This window comes from Lynx rufus, unplaced genomic scaffold, assembly GCF_022079265.1.
Source record: "Lynx rufus isolate CCGP_SWC_20201006 ecotype Redwood Valley unplaced genomic scaffold, mLynRuf1.p SCAF_20, whole genome shotgun sequence".
Taxonomy (NCBI): Eukaryota; Metazoa; Chordata; class Mammalia; order Carnivora; family Felidae; genus Lynx; species Lynx rufus.
In genome coordinates this window covers 24,728,718-24,746,499 of record NW_025814835.1, presented here as the reverse complement: position 1 = coordinate 24,746,499, position 17,782 = coordinate 24,728,718, and the positions used below count along the sequence as shown (strand labels likewise).

General features: G+C 43.6%; 1 pseudogene; it reads right to left on the bottom strand.

Moving 5' to 3' along the window:
* Positions 1-7,130: 7,130 nt before the first annotated feature.
* Positions 7,131-15,771, bottom strand: LOC124517034 (probable RNA polymerase II nuclear localization protein SLC7A6OS; annotated as a pseudogene).
* Between the last annotated feature and the right edge of the window lie 2,011 nt (positions 15,772-17,782).

The following is a 17,782-nucleotide window of genomic DNA, read 5'->3' as shown; positions in this document are numbered from 1 at the left end:
CAGAGGGAGAGAGAATCCTAAACAGCTTCCACACCCACAGAGCTGGACACAGGGCTCAGTCTCAAGAACTGTAAGATCATGACATGAGCCGAATGAGATCAAGGAGATCAGGAGTTTGAAGCTCAACCAACTGAACCACCCAGGCCCCCTCAAGGTCTTTCTAATCTAGAGTTTTATTGTAGCAAAACACTGTAACTTAGTAAAGTCCTAAAACTTACAAGGAAAAGAAAGTATGATTTGTGATATTTTTCCTTTACTTTTCTTCTAATTGTAATACTAACACACTAAAGGAAAACTAGAAAATCTAGGAATATGTGAAACAAAACCCACCAATAATCCTACCATTAAAGAGAAGCGTTGTTAACTTGCTAATGTATTTACATATGTACATATAGGTACATAAACATTAAGAAATAGATTTGGGCTTCTGTGGTATTTCTAGGTTCTAGAATACATACTAAAATATTTCTATATTTTAATGTTTTGATCTAATGTTTTTTGAGGAATACTTTTCCATGTCCATAAATATTTTTTAAAATAATTCTTAAACTAATTTAAATGCTTTTTTTTTAAATCCCTGCAAGTTAGGATTGTTATCCCCACTTTATAGTGAAAGCAATTAAGACTTAGGGAGCCTAAGTCTTGCCAGGCCACACAGCCAGTAATAATAAATCTGATGTTATTAATAACATTCTTCCTGCTTTGAGCGCTGCTCGGCACTGACTAAGGGAAGCCCAGCATAGGAGCAGCTAAATGAAAAGCCTGATGGGGGAGCCACAGAATGCAGCAGGCTCTGAAAACTGAGGAACACAGTGGACCTAAGCCAGAAAATGGATCAATAGTCCAGGTGATCAGACTCTAGGGATTAGGATCTTAGTCAGGAAACAAGCAATGTGAAATGAAGAGAAGTCTCTGGAGATCAACACACTCCATAGTCTGTTCCTGTCAGGGTCATCAAAAAAGACATGACTTAGAGAGGCACTAGATAAAACAATGCTTTACTCATATAGAGAAGGGACAAAGCAAGATCAGTTTCACCAGTGGGTATTGGTTGCTCATAGCCAGTGGGGCTCTTATTGCATCGTGTGGGAATATCTTTGTTTCTGACCCATTATATGCTCCTTTGTTGTGTGTAAGCATGTGCATCATATAGCACCTGGCCAATTCCACTACTATGTCCCACCAGGAATGGGGTCCTTCACCTGCTGCACAAGATGGATGCTTGCAAACCATCACCCTGCTAAGGAAAAACATATAGGTTTATTAAGCATAACACTAGGAATGGAGTCACTGGGTCATATGGTAACCCTATGTTTGACTATTTGAAGAAATTGTTTTCCCAAGGGGCTTCACTGTTTTTTATTTCCACCAGTAGTGTGTGCAGATTCTAATGTCTCCAATTCCTCAATAACACTTATGATCTGTCTTTTGGCTTATAGCCATGCTAGTGTGTGTGAAGTGGTATCACACTGTGGGTTTGATTTGCATTTCCCTAATGGCTAATGATATTGAGCATATTTCCATGTGTATATTGGCCATTTTAATATTTTCTTTGGAGAAATATCACACCCTTTGCCTATTTTTCATTGTGTTAAATACTTGCCTGCAATAGTTCTATAAATATTCTAGATACATCCCTTATTATATATGGGATTTGCAAACATTTTCTTCCATTCTGTCAATTAAGTCCTCACTTTCTTTTTATTTTTATTATTTTTAAAAAATTTTTAAATGTTTTATTTATTTTTGAGGGAGCAGGGAAGGGGCAGAGAGAGAGGGATACACAGAATCTGAAGCAGACTACAGGCTCTGAGCTATCAGCACAGAGCCCGATGCGGGGCTCAAACCCATGAACCATGAGATCATGACCTGAGCTGAAGTCGGACGCTCAGCCTCCTGAGCCACCCAGGTGCCCCAAATCTTCACTTTCTTGATGGTGTTCTTTGAAGCACAAATGTTTTTAATCTTCAACCAACAAAACTAAAAGACAGCCTACTGAATGGAGAAGATATTTGCAACTGACATATCTAATAAAGGGTTAGTATCCAAAATATATAAAGAACTTACACAACTTAACACCAAAATAACAAATAGTCCAATTAAAAATGGGCAGAAGACATGAACAGACGTTTCTCCAAAGAAGACGTACAAACGGCCAAGAAACACCTGAAAAGATTCTCAACATCATTCATCATCAGAGAAATGCAGTCAAAACCCCAATATCATCTCACACCTGTCAGAATGGCTAAAATCAAAAACTCAAAAAACAACGAGTGTTGGCAAGGATATGGAGAAAAATGAACCTATGCACTGCTGGTGGGAATGCGAACTGGTGTAACCGCTGTGGAAGACAGTATGGAGGTTCCTCAAAAAAATTAAAAATAGAACTACCCTATGATCCAGTAATCATACTACTGGGTATTTACTCAAAGAATACGAAAACACTAGTTTGAAGGGGTGTATGCACTGCTGTTTACTGCAGCATTATTTACAATAGTCAACTATGGAAGCAGCGCAAATGTCCATCAATAGATGAATGGATAAAGAAGATGGAGTTTATGTATATACAATGGAATATTATTCAGCCATAAAAAAGAATGAAATCTTGCTATTTGCAATGACGTAGATGGAGCTACAGAGTATAATGCTAAATGAAATAAACCAGTCGAGAAAGACAAATACCATATGATTTCACTCATGTGTGGAATTTAAGAAACAAAACAAATGAACAGAGGAAAAGAAAAAAGAGACAAACCAAAAAACAGACTCTTAGCTGTAGAGAACAAACAGATAGTTACCAGAGGGGAGGTGGGTGGAGGGATGGGAAAGGAAAAACAAAGTTTTTAATTTTTATGATATCTAGTTTATCTATTTTTTCTTTTGTTACTTGTGCTTTTGATGTCATATCTAAAAAACTACTGCCTGATCCAAGGTTACAGAGATTCACACCTATGTTGTCTTCAAAAAGTTTTAGAGTTTAAGCTCTTTCATTTAGGTTTTTGGTCCATTCTGAGTTAAAAAATCCATTTTGAGTTTTCTATATGGTGTGAGGTAGGGGGTCCAACTTCATTCATATTTATATGGATATACAGTTGTCCCAGCAGTGTTTGTTGACTATTCTTTCCTCAACGAATAGTTATGGCATCCTTGTCAGAAATCAATTGACAAGAAACATGAGGGTTCATTTCTGGACTCTCGACTCTATTCTACTGATCTACACATCTATCCTTATGCCAGTACCATATTCTATATGTCTTGAGGACTGTAGCTTTGTAGTAAGTTTTAAATTCAGGAAGTGTGAGTCTCTTTATTCTTTAAAGAATAAAGTATTTAAAATATTTAAATTATTGTTTAAAAATATTGTTTTAGCTCTTCTGGATTCGTTAAATTTTCCTAAAATTTTATGATCAGCTTGTCTAATTTTTCGAAGGGGTCAGCCTGGGATTTTGATAGGGGTTGTTTGAATCTGTAGATCAGTTTGGGAGTAGTACTGCCATAGTAGCAACATCAAGTCTTCCAATTTACACACATGAGATGTCACCTTTTCCTCTTAACAGGAGCCCTGACTGCAGATCCAGTTGGGCTAGGCTGGGTCTAGGAATTGGGGGCAGCCTGGACAAGTTTCTAGAGTCTAGGGTGCAGGTCATTAACACCCTTTCCTCCCTTACTCCTACCACCTCCAAGTCCCCTCCCCTCCTACCTTTGAATTGCCACCATTACCACCACAATCAGTAGCAGGTATGAGGCCTTTCACTTCCATGAAACCAGACGGTTAGTTGTCTCTAAGTTTCCGGGCCTCTGATACCAGCAGCTACCCCATAGAGGGACGATCCCACAAACCATAGTAACTGGTGAGGACTGCTTTAAGGTGTGGCATTCGGGTGGCCCCGGACTCCCCACTCCCTGAGGAGGATGGTTGTGATTGTGTTTGCTCCTGCCAGAGTGGGCAGTGTCACCATGGGAACCGAGGACGCCAAAACTAGCTATTTTCTCTGGACTCTGAGAAGCTGAGTGTCTGCGCTGTTCTCTCCTCTCAGGCCAGCCTCCCTGGATATTATACCCTTCTGCCCGGAAGGCCAACTAATTCCTAGTACATCTTTCCTTTGGAAAGGCTGAAGGTCTAAATACAACTCCAATTTATACAGTGAATTGTATGATAGGTATAAAGGTATGGCTCGCTCTCATCTGGCTCCAAGAGTGCATAGTTCGGCTCTTTTAGCAGTTCGGGAAGAGTTTTGTTATCTGGCTATTTACTGTACAGGCTGAAAATGGGGGTGAGAGGGCTAGAGTGCCCTCTCGGAAGAGGCTGGGGACAGCGGAGGTGATGGTGGCGGTCACGGTGCACCCACCGTCCCGCCCTCCCACCCAGTCCCAGGGCAGCCGCAGCTCTGCCTGCCCTTTGCCTGGTCCCCTCCGCCGCCGGTGGGTGCTTTCCCCACAGTGGTATCCGCAGGAGGGGCCCCAACCAGAGACCATAGGTGTTCCAAGAGCGCCGCATCTCGCAAATGAACCGACCTGAAATCGAGTCCTGCGTGGGGTCGGTGGGCCTTTTCCGGGTTTGTCCAACCTCTGAACCTGATTCTCCAAGGCTGGATTTCCATAATAAAAATCCCGCATCCCCAGGCAGTCGGGTGCACCCGGAGCTGGAGGGGCCTCAGCTCAGCGACAGGAAACCCAGGCTGTCCCCGCGGCTGGCACTGTCCCTGCAGACGCTGCCCACGCCAGGGTGGCTCCCAGCAGACCCAGGGTCACGGTGGAAGGCTGCGCGCCTTCCTAGGCCGTGGTCTGCAGCAGACCATCGGCAGGCTTTCTATGGAGAGTTTAGCTAAGCTACTCCAAGGTATTGCCATCCCCCCCCACCCCCATCCATTCGTTTGGCCAAGGGGCTTGCAAGGGACTCGAACTGACACTAGCCCCCTCCTGCAAGCACAGGCCCAAGATAGCAGCCACAGAGTCACAAGCAAAGGCAAATTCCAGATATGACTTCCCCAACAGCCCTTGTGGTCAACAATCTCACCTGCCTCCCCAAGCCTTACTCACTACTTAGATAAGACCTCCTGGGACTTACCAAAACCCCACTCTTTGGTTTGAATTGATCAGTTCAGCCTGGGAACCCCAAAGCACTTCACCCAGGGACCCTAATTAAAGGCATGTGGCCCAGGTCCCACCTCCCCATCTGCACTTTGCCTTGATCTCTCCACCCCTGGAGGAAAGCGGGGTACTTCCCTCAGGACCTGTGAGTAATAAACTTCTGTATTGCAATTTGTCTTGAGGTCTGTTGTTGAAATAGGGTTGGGGAGCAGGGGGCTCACCGTCCAGCACCCTGTGCTCCACTTAACAATGTTAATTTTACGAAGTCCTAGCACAGTGGCATGAGATGGGAGCCCATGGCCAAGCCACTTTTAACCCCCTCAAGGACTCAACCCTCTGCCGCCATGTGGTGAGAAGATCACAGAGACCAAACCCAGCCAGCTCAGGTCTGGGGACAGGTGGCACAAGAAGATCTCTGGATGGGAACCGGTTTGACCTCTTGGAGGCCAGGAAGTATATCACGGACCTCAGGGGACTGTGACACAATGGGGAGCAAAACACGGAGAAAACCCGCCTCCTCATAGGCTGGCATCTGCAGCCCTTCAGGAATCTGGCTCTTTGGAGCAGGGAACCTGAGGCTGTTTCCTCTGGGATATGACTGCCCCAACCCCTGTCCTCCCTATGTGGGGGCCCTGAGTACTAGGATAGGAGGGGGGGAATCCCTTCACGAAGTGGGACGCCTGCTGGAGCCTGCTCTGGATAACTGCTGTTCTCTGCCAGGCATCGCCTTTCATACCACAACCGAATTAAATTTCTCACTCTTTGCTGACTGGTTTTTTCTAGCACTGTGATATGACTTTCTCCCCCTGCGGTGTTTCCTGGCTTACTCCTCTTTCTTCTCCTGATGATTTAGGGAGATGAAACAAGCGCTCACTTCGGCAGGACACACACTAAAATAGGAAAATAAAGGTTTGCAGTTTTCAGAACGCTTCTGGTAGGCTGCCATGTTATGTCTTTGTTTCGTGCTGTTTTAAAAACTGTTATTGTTCTAATATTCTTTTGATCTCAAGCAAAGCAGGGAATTCCGTGGAAAGAAAACAAAGAACAAAAATAAAATCATTCTTGTGTGATTTCTTTGAAATAGTTTGGGATGGTTTTTACGTTTCTTCATATGGACTGCTATTGTTTGCATTTCAAAACACAAACGCAGCTATAAAATGTTTTGTTTGTTCTTCAATGTATTATTCGATGTCATCCTATACGAATTTACAATATACATGCTTATATTTGCTCACGATACAAAAGATTTCGAGAAATCTTCGCAATACTACAAAGAAGTGTAACAAATAGAAAGCTTACGTTTTCGTTTGAACCGATGTTTTCCTTCAATCAAACAAAAATAGGAGAAGAGGGAAGTCACTGATTTTTTTTTCTTTTGCTCTGCTGTTTCCTTTTCATGTTTAAAGTTAGCTTTCACTAAACACAGTATCACATTCACACATTCCCTGTTTCTTGGCACCACTGCCAGAGGAAGACAGCGATATTTACAATCATTATCAACGTCAGAAAGCAGGGAGGTGAAGACAGCTGTTAACCAAAGCCTCTCAGAGCTCAGGCAGATTCTATTTCCTTCACTAATGACTATTACTATCCAGCCTGTGCTGCCATAAGGGTCCCACTGTAGCCCTTCTAGATTCCCTCTATTAAGAGAAACAGGCTTTTACTGGAGGCAGGTGCCCTGGTGAGGTAGGAAGTCCCAGTGCCGAGGAAACAGGAGCCTCTCCTCCACTTACTGGCTTCAGCACAGGAGGAGAATGGGAAAATGCCTGCGCCAAGAAGCTTCATTTTCACAGCTTTTTTTTTTTTTTTTTTAACTATAGTATCATTTTTGATGGAGGCAAAGGAGCCCTGGTGTTACTGGAAAAGACAAACTTCTTCAGCACAAGTTTTCACTGGTAAGATGGTGATGTTGGCCATGCATCTTCCTTCCATGTGTTAAGCTAGGAAACCCAAGAAGGCATAACCAGGACAGCTGATGCTGCAGACACAGAGCCCCCGAGGACCTGTGATAGAACCTCACAGATATCACAGGATCATAATCAGTCTGAATCCAGGTCATTGGGGTTGTCAGAGCCAAACTCCTGCACATCTGAAGGATATTTGCTTCACACCTCTGGTCTGCCATTGCCTTTTTCCTTTTCCCTGAGGCTGTCCTATTCATCAGAGCCTCTGGAATCTTCCTCTCTGGCACCGTTCGCCTCCTGTGGGCACCCACTGTGCCAGTTTTCCTCACTGTTCTCATCATTTTCATCTTCGTAAATGTCCTGTGGTTGCTGGCCATCGCTCACCAGCTCCCACTTCTGGCTGTCGTGCTGCACAGAGGAATTCCTCGCTCCATTCTGGAGTGGCCATCTCCAAGTGGTAACTGTCATACACAGTTATCCTTCTGTTCCTCCTGGTGCCCAGCTCTTGATCCATCTGTCCGTGGATACAGTCAACTGCTCACGGATCAACTCTATGCAATTGCAGAGCATTACATCTGAGTCAGATGTTTTCCAGGAGCCATTGGAGGTGACTCCCTACTTGTGGACCAGGTCAACAGCTGGAAGCATGCATCCTTAGCGGCTTCTGGGTTTCCCACGCATCATCACACTCCAGGCCACTGGAGGGGATCTCTGGGATCAGTGTCTAGAGATCACCCGGCAGTGGCCTTCCAGTCAGATCTCCTGAGACAAAGCATAGAGGTTGTGCCGGATGTGCCCCTGGGTGCCCAGAATAGTGCAGGGTGGTTTACAGGAGTGGCTGGACTGGATGGCTCCTCTTGGGAGTGCACTGGGGCCACCACCCGCAAGATGTTATTCTCCACTGCTCTCTCCAGATCTTCGTGGGCATCTTTTGGGCCACTCCTGGACTGCAGGGTTCCAAGGTCTTCACAAGTAAAGACAAGAGCTTTGCAGGCTCCCCACTGCACTCTGGCTTCACACAGGGTACACCTCTCCTGTCTGCCTCCAGGGCAGCTGTCACCAAGCCTCTTATTGCTGTAGTATTTTAAGATTACACTTGACCCTTGAACAACGGGGATTTGAACTGCACCAGTCAGCCCACTTAAACACGATTAAAAATAAATACAATATAGAATATAACATAGTATAGTATAAATACAGTATAGTATTTAGTCTTCCATATGATTTTCTTTTCCCTAACCTACTCTGTTATAAGAATACAATACAGAATACACATGACATACAAAATACATGTTAACCAACTGTTTATGTTATCCATAAGGCTTCTGGTCAATAACAGGCTATTGGTAGTTACGTTTTGGGGGAATCAAAACTTACATGTGGATTTTCGACTTCACACAGGATCGATGCTGCTAATCACCATGTTGTTCAAGAGTCAACCATTCTTACAACTCTTCCTTAACAAGGTAAGTGATTTTAATTTCAGCACTGAACAGGCAGCTGCCTCAATCCATCTCAGGAGGAATCTTTGGGCCTGACCCGTACTTTTAGGGTGTTCGGAACATGTTAACAATTCACTATTTGTCAGGGCAAGCAACACAAGTACCAGGTTAAAACCTGTGTGGGTTATGTAAAACAACACAAATAAGAACTGCAGACCTGCAAAGCTTTACCCAATGGCTGAGCAGAGCAGCCACCAGGCTGCGTATTACCTAAAAACTAGATCTAGTCCCTAACTACATGCTGAGATCCTGCAGACTCTTTGCTAGCTGGCTGTAGATATGTCCGCCTGTCCGGAAGTGGGAACAATGTAGGCGCTTCTTGCTAGGAGGGCAGTAGGAACTTGAGCTTTTCTTCTGGCCTTGGGGAGGAAAAAAGGGCCCCTGTAATCTGTTCTCCTCTCCTTAATAAACTGAAATTTTAAAATAAGTCATTTTTCTTTCTTACTTATTTTTTAAATTTATTTATTTATTTATTTGGAGAGAGAGAGAGAGAGAGAGAGAGAGAGAGAGAGAGTGAGAATCTCAAGCAGGCTCCGAGCTCAGCACCTAGCTGGACAGGGGGCTGTATCCCACAGCCCTGGGATCATGACCTGAACCAAAATCAAATCAGTTGCTCAACCGACTGAGTCACCCCCGCGCCCCTCATTTGTTTTTCTTGTGATTAGGTTCACTCTCCCTTAGTTACGTCTGAAAATCATTGTCAGCATCTCTTGTCTAGTTTGTCAGCCCCACCTCTCTAGTTGCTGTATATCTGGGCCTTACAAGACCACATCTTTGTCTCACAGATGTCCCAGGGTCTTCTTTACTGACCACTTTCTGAGAGGGCAGACAAACCCTGCCCAACTAGACCCCAACTCACATTTCATTTTCCTTGCTTTTTACCAACCCTCCCTACAATATCAGTATATGAGCTGTACTCACACTGAAAGTAACAGTGAAAATCTTTGTTGTGTCCCGAAAGCTGCTGCACTATCCCAATGACAAACTAAATTAGCTTATTAATTAATTAATTTATTTATTTATTTATTTAGAGAGAGAGAGAGAGAGAAAACACACAAGTGGGGGAGGGGCAGAGAGAAGGAGAGACAGAATCCCAAGCAGGCTCCATACCATCAGAACAGAGCCCAATGTGGGGCTCAAACCACGAGATCATGACCTGAGCTGAGATCAAGAGTCGGACACTTAACCGACTGCGCCACCCAAGCACCCCTGTTTTTTTTTAGTCCACTTATTTTAGTTTACATGAGATAAAATTCATTCCTTTCCTGTACGGTTCCATGAATTTTTACAAATGCATGGTAATATGTACACAGCCACCATAATCAAGATACAGAACTGTCTCATCACCTCCCAGAAATTTCCCTGGTGCTACCCCATTGTAGTCAACCTCTCCCCCCATCTTTACCACCTGGAAGGTGTGAGATTTGTTTTCTACTGCTATAATTTTGCCTTTTCCAAAATGTCATATAGAAGGAACTCTTTACTTAGGCCTCTTTCCCTTGGATGGATGTTTTGTGAAATTCCAAGTTGTTGCATTTATCAGTTGTTTTTTTTTTTTAACTTTTTTTTTTCTTTTTTTTTTTTTTTGAGACAGAGACAGACAGAGCATGATCGGGGGAGGGGCAGAGAGAGAGGGAGACACAGAATCCGAAGCAGGCTCCAGGCTCTGGGCCATCAGCCCAGAGCCTGATGCGGGGCTCGAACTCACGGACCGCAAGATCGTGACCTGAGCCGAAGTCGGACGCTCAACCGACTGAGCCACCCAGGCGCCCCTGTTCTTCTTTTTAATTGCGCTACATTTGTATAGGTGTACCGTGTTTTATCTGTCTATTGAAAGGCCTTAGGTTTTGGTAGTTATGAATAAAGCCACTGCAAATATTTGCTTACAATTTTTTGTGTGTGAACATAAATTTTCATTTTTCTGGAGTAGATACCTATGTGGGATTGCAGGGTGATATGATAAGAGTATGTTTAACTTTTTTAAACTGCCAAGCTTTTCCAAGGCGGCTGTACCAGTTTCACCAACAATGTATTTTATTTTATCTCCCTGTTTTTTTTTAAAGAAGCAATTTTGTTGAGGTAAAATTCACAAGTCACAGAATTTACCCATCTAAAATGTACAATTCAATGGTTTTTAATATAATCACATAATTGTGCAAAGATTACCACAATCACTTGAGGACATTTTTATGAGCTCAAAAAAGAAACTTTGTACCCATTAGTAGACACTCCTCATTTCTCCCCAACTTCTCCAGCCCCAGGCAGTCAAAATCGACTTTTTGTTTCTGTAGATTTGCTTAGACTAGACATTTCATATTTATGGAATCATATAATATTAGCATTTTGTGACTGGTTTCTTAGCATAATTTCAAGATTCATTCTTGTGGTAGCATATATCAGTATTTCATTCCTTTTTATGGCCAAATAATATCCCAGTGTTTGGATATAACACATTTCATCCATCCATTTGTTGATGGACATTTGGGTTGGATTTCCACTTTTTTGGCAATTATGAATAATGCTTATGAACATGCGTGGATGAGCTTTTGCACGGACACGTGTTTTCATTACTATTGGGAATTACTACCTGGGAATGGAATCGCTGGATGATACGATAACTCTATATTTAATCATTCAATGAACTGCAAGGCTGTTTTCCAAAGCGGCTGCATCATTTTACATTCCCACCAGTAATGCCTGGGATAACTGTGACCACCTGGGTCTTCCATTGCGCCACACACAATGCAGGGGCTAAGCCAGTGTCTCCGTGATTGCATAAGTGTGGATGGAGTAGTGTCTGGAGTATTGTACTGGCTAGGCAGAAACAAAGGAATATAGGGTGCTTACAGCAACAGTCTACAGCGGAATGCAGAACCTAGTGATATTCTATGGTGAGCAGCATTCCCTTGGTCGTCTACACAACTGCAGTCCTTCCAGCCCTCCATCCTTCCTCCAATGTCCAGGTCTGCAGGGTGGGTTCAGCCAGGCTGCTAGCAGGTCACATAAAGTGGTGGTGGACAGCCGGGAGAAGACTGAGAGACAAAGGCATGACTCCCACAGCTCCATGAGATTCCATAGCCCACGCTCCACGAGATGAAAAACTAGTTCCATATCTCAAGCTGGTTAATGGCCAGCTCTGTGCCCAGATCATCTGCTTCCCAGCCCTGTGTCTCCTTTGGGACATACACACCCCATCACAAGGCGACAGCCTTCCCGGGTGTCAATGTCATGGAGACTGAAGGGCCTTCAAGACCACAAATGATGGTTTTCCAGAGAGATCATTTATATATTAAAGCTGACTCATGGGGGTTATTTCTTGGTGGTGGGTTAAGTGGTGAACTCATCTGTCAAATCTTACTAGCTGCTCCTATGGCATCAACTGCTGGACAAGAGGGGTAGTTGCTGAGGCTAGTGAGGTAGGCAGGAGCCAGGTCAACAGTAGAATTTTGTGTCATTCCAAGGAATCTGGGCTTTCCTTTGAAGATGACAGCCACGAAGGCACCTTTGTCCGGGAAGCATGGAGTCCTGCCACAATCACCCTGCTCACCCCCTGACCATATGTCTCAAACCATTCCTAATCTGGTTCCCCTCCTGAGAGCTGGACTCTAAATTTGACCCTACTTTTCTAAGCAATAACAAATCTGATTGTGATGATTCATAAGACAATGTAGCCAATTTCAAATCTGTCCTGAACATATGTGGGGCAGTCCAGGTGAAAGGGCAGGATAGCTAATGGGCCAGATAATCCACACATTCTGTTCTGGGGGTGAAATAGTTTTGCAATAGAATTTACAGGTATAGTGGATGCTGTATTGCGCCCTGTTGCCATTGAGAGACATATTTGCCAGCTGCAGGTAACGTTGCTAGGAAATTCACCAAGAGGCTTTATTGAGAATCTTAAGCAGACACCAGAAAAAAATGTTTGTGAAAAACAGTGCTAAAAGCAAACGAATTGAAGCCAGGGACATTTAGTTGTACTGAATGATTCACTGATTGACTGATTAATTGGTCAGAGCTAGAAGATTTATTTAAAATATAAATCCGGGGCGCGTGGGTGGCTCAGTCGGGTAAGCATCCCACTTAGGCTGAGGTCATGATCTCACTGTTTGTGAGTTCTAGACCCTCGTCAGGCTTTCTGCTGACAGCTCAGAGCCTGGAGCCTGCTCCGGATTCTGTGTCTCCCTCTCTCTCTGCCCCTCCCCCACTTGTGCTCTGTCTCTCCCTGTCTCTCTCAAAAATAAATAAACATTAAAAAAATAAAATATAAATCCTATAGGATAGGATACCAGTTACACAGTAATCAGGAGGCAGAATTTAATGGGCAAAATCCTGTACAGAGTGGGGAGATTGATCTTTAGGGGAGGATCACTGCTTTCTCCTTGGGTGTAGGCAGGAGGAGGAAAGGAGGCTCAGCATTTCCAGGTTTTCCCCTGAAAGTCTGAAGAAGTCTACGCATGTCCTACATACATCTATAGTATCTTTGAAGTCTAAATTCAAGACAATTTATGAGCTTGAAGGGGTTAGATTTACTCTGGAGGTGAGATTGAAACGATAATGCTGTCTGCACACAGCCTGTTCTTTCTATATATTTGGGTGTGTCTCAAACTGCATAGTTGGATTGTGTGTGTGTGTGTGTGTGTGTGTGTGTGTGTGTGTGTGTTTATCTGAGAATCTTTCCGTCATATTGAGGATCAAATACATTTACTTACCTTGTTATAGTTTGCAAATCAATATAAAAACTTGGTGACAGATTCAGGGCTTAAGGAGCACTAAACCCATGCCTAGATCTGGGTTGATTTAGGCAGGGCATTGCTGGGGTGGTGAGGAGGCAGAAGGTATACACCAGAGGACTGGGCGTTAGAACTGGTAAGTGACTAAGCCACATGAGAATTACATACAGATTTTAGAGGCCATTAGGGTGTAATGACAAAGGGACAGAGGAGTTGTTTTGGGGTGCTGGAACTTCTCTGGATCCTGATCGTGATGGAATTTATACAAATCAATACATGTGTTAAACCTGTAAGAAGTCAGTTTTACTGTATTTTAATTCAAAAAATAGGAATTTACAATTTAACTCCGAAATAAGTAAACTTACTATGTCTGACCACACAAAGTGACATTTGTTTCTTAACCAAAGTCTGATTTCTCTGTGATGTCTCTTCAGATGTCAGTGTTTTACCTATAATTAAAAATGGCAGAGTTTATCAATCTTTCCAAGATTAATATCTGATGCTGCAGCTGTCACAAGATTTGGTATTTATGGTGAGCACTGGGAACACTGCTAACAAATTTCTAAAAATAACCAAGCGGGGACTGTAGGTTGGGGTTAGGGTTGGATTGGAGTTGGGATTCTGTGAGGTTTGAGTGACATACATAGTAAATGGGTGGGGAGGGAACCTTGAGCAGAGGTATTTACACAGAATTCAGGGAATGGTCCATGCTCTAGCCATGTTATCCCCAGGAGCAGGACCTCCAGCTATTTGCTTCTGACAGGTGGAATAAATGAGAGTTTTGATTTTATGCCCTACACTCTTCCGTGTTGTTCAGATTTGCAGCTAAAAACATGTGCTCGTTTTATAAAAGAAAAAGCAGGTGCTGAGAAAGAAGACAGTGAAGTTTATGAAGATAAGCTAAAAAGTAACTAAAACTAAACTTTTTGGTCTATCTTCGCAAACTTTCCCAGCAGGTCTGAATTTGCCTCTGGTTTCCCTGTGGCCTCAGGAAGAACGCTGCTGCCCTGCCATCTAGTGGCGACATGGCAGAGGCGCCTTCCAACCAGCGTTTCAGCAAAGCAAACATTTGCTTTACCGACTTTGAAGAAGACGGCAACTATACGTTGTTCTGACTAAAACTTTGATTTGCCGAAGCCTTATGGATACCAAACACAGGTCAAGCATTCTTTTTTATGGTAAAAATCTCATCCTTTTGGCATCATCAAGGAACAAAACTTCTCCACTCAAAGCTTAACTCTTAAGGACCTACATAAAAATTAAATGAACACTCTCACCACTTCTTAAACCGAATGTATTGAACAAAACAACGTTTCTTTTAGAGCTCATGGTTTAAAAAAATAAAACAAGGGGCGCCTGGGTGGCTCAGTCAGTTGAGCTGTCCGGCTTCGGCTCAGGTCATGATCTCGCGGTCTGTGAGTTCGAGCCCTGCGTCGGGCTCTGTGCTGACAGCTCAGAGCCTGGAGCCTGTTTTGGATTCTGTGTCTCCCTCTCAATCTGCTTCTCCCCCACTCATGCTCTCTCTCTCTCTCTCTCTCTCTCTCTCTCTCTCTCAAAAATAAGTAAACATTAAGAAACAAAACAAAACAAAACAATATCACCGGGAAGAGCCTGGTTTCGTCGTAATGAATCAGTAAATCCAGAGCCCGGTGTAGCAGTATACCCTATATTGGTTTGCTAGGCCCACTGTAACAAAGTGCCACAGAGTGGGTGGCGTAAATGACAGAAGTTTGTTGTCTCACAGTTCTGGAGGATGGAAGTCCAAGACCAAGGTGCTGGCAGCATTGGTACCTTCTGAGGGCTGTGAGGGAAGGATCTGTCCCACGCTTCCTTCTCTTTGGCTTGTACTCCCCCTGCATCTTTACCGTGTCTTCCCTTCATCTGTATCTCTGTGTCCAAATATCCCCTTTTAATAAAGACATCAGGCATATTGGATTAGTACCCACCTAGTGGCCTCAGTTTAACTTGATTAGCCCTTTAAAGACCCCATTTCCAAATGAGGTCACATTCTGAGGTAGTGGTGGTTAGGACTTCAACATCCGAATTGGGGGAGGGGTCCGTGCACAGTTGAACTCTGATTTGGCCTTCGATGAGCTGAATCACCAGTCTATTTTGATGAACAATAAGCATGAGACAGTCAGTACAGAGAAGGAGGCTGTTACCATTCCATAGCTGCCATGGATGGAAAGGCATAACCAAGAGCTGGGCAAGACCCAAGGAGCCTGATGGATGGTGGGGATTGTTGCTCCGACAGGCAACGGGGCAGGTAGTGTGGAAATGCATCGTGTGAAGTGGGGCAGGGAGCTGGGCCCAGCCATTAAGGGGAAGTGCATGGTCTGGCAGTGGGGTATAGGGACCCATGTCCGGCAGAAAAGAAAATGGGCCAGTGTAGGTCCTGGGAGCAGCTTCGCTGAGGTGTGATGAGGGAAGAGCTGAGCCACTCACCTGCAGAATGTGCATGGAACCGCTAAGCTGTGGACAGGGGAGGGATTGAGCTTTGCTGCTGTAGGCACCACCGTGGCATGGGCACATCTGAGCTGGCATGATTGTGTTGCTTCCTATGAGCGCGGCTAGGCTCTGGGGAGTTGTTTGCGGCTCAGAACCCTTCTAGGCAGCCTCCATTTCTCTCAAATGTCAATAGCAACTGGGAGGATAAATCTGTGCTTGGGTTTGTCCCCTCTGCTATAACAGTAATTTAACATCATGTGAGAGATTTCTGATGTAATTCAACCATTTCCAAGGTTATCTGGGAAGTTTATTTGGAGGTCTGGGAGATATAGTAAATCCTGGGAGTGTTCTAATGAGGTCTGATCAATCTTTGATGTAAAGATCTAAAATCTTATAAGCATCTTTGAAATACATGAATTATTATTAATTTAGCTTTAAGGCTTACACAAGACGTGGAAGCATACTCTGTTTGCTTGGTCATATCTACACAGACAGAATTTTCCAACATGTGGAAATCACCTCATTATACAGATTTGGACATCATAATGACAGTTAATAAAATGAAATTCTAATTGAGATTTCATTAAAAAATTTTTTTAATGTTAATTTATTTTTGAGAGAGAGAGAGAGAGCATGAGCAGGGGAGGGGCAGAGAGAGAGAGAGGGAGACACAGAAATCGAAGCAGGCTCCAGGGTCTGAGCTGTCAGCACGGAGCCCAATGTGGGGCCTGAACTCACAAACTATGAGATCATGACCTGAGCCAGAGTCTGATGCTTAACCAACTGAGCCAATCAGGCACCCCTTGAGTTTTCATTTTTATTGCTAAGTTTTTTTTAAGGAGAAGAACTTGCAGAAGGTAAGCAAGAAAAACACCTTGGTTCTAGAAGATTAGAACATATTCAGCAAAATGAACACATCTATATAAATGGTATACAAACAGTTCTTTCTGGTTTTCCTGTGACCCATTAGTAGAGATCTGACTGGCAGGTATTTCTGCAATTAATTGATTCTAGAAAATTTGGCAAGGCTTGCTGTTCTCTGCCTCGAGAATTGGAAACGGCCCAGTTTATAAATATGAATATAACAGTGTCCTTTACGTGTTCAATGTTTTGGGAAAACTCTCTGTCATAAGATATGGTTTTTGTGACTTATAATACTTGATCTCAAATATTTATACATAAAGTACTGATGCTCTGTTCTAAGAAATATTTTGCCAAATTCAAAGTATATCGATATGTGAAAGCCACGACCTAAGTGTACGTGTTAGTTGCCTTCTCCTCAAGATCCACTCTCCATGATTGTCCACCCAGTCCTGGACTGAGGGGGCCTGACCTATATGGACTGCTTCAAGAGTTCCCTTTGCCTCCTGGCTTCAGGATGGGTCCAGCCAATGGAAGTAGGGGTTATCAGAAGAAGACCCACAGGTGGGAGGAGAATACGGGCAGATATTTATTCTCCTAGCTTCCTTCCTGTTGAGTTTCTGACAGGGGTGCTCTGAACCTAACCAGAGGTCACAGCTCCTGCCAGGTGGCCGCTTCCACAGAGCTGCCTCCCCAAACTCATGTGACTTTAAGTCTTCACATTTAGAGATAATAACTGTTCCTTAAGGTTATAAACCCCAGGGAACTGCACCATCAATTGTCACCTTCTGAAAACTCTGCCATGTATTTCAAGCAGTCCCTTTGATTAAATTCTCCTCAAATTACCCAGGTTTTTTTCCATCTTATTTTTGTCAAGGCATTGATTATATAGTGCGTTTACTCTTTTCTTTGTGTGAACTAAGCATATGGCAGAAAACAGTAACATACAATCTCTGTGAAAAACTGGGGAGATTTTGTACTATAAAGCTGCTCTATTAATACATCTCGTCCTCCTTTTCTTTTAGTAGAAACCGGTGCTCCAATTTCTAGTCAGCTCTGAGTCTCTCTTGAGGTCAGCTTAGCCACAACCAGTCAGGATTCAAGGGGCTGTTTATACCTTGTTATTGTTTGGGTTGGGTATTTTATGCCCCCAAGTGCAACAACCATCCTCTAGAATATGTGAGGTAGAAGAAAGAAAGATTTCCTTCTTAATATTATTGAAAAAATATTAAGTTTTTTATTTGCG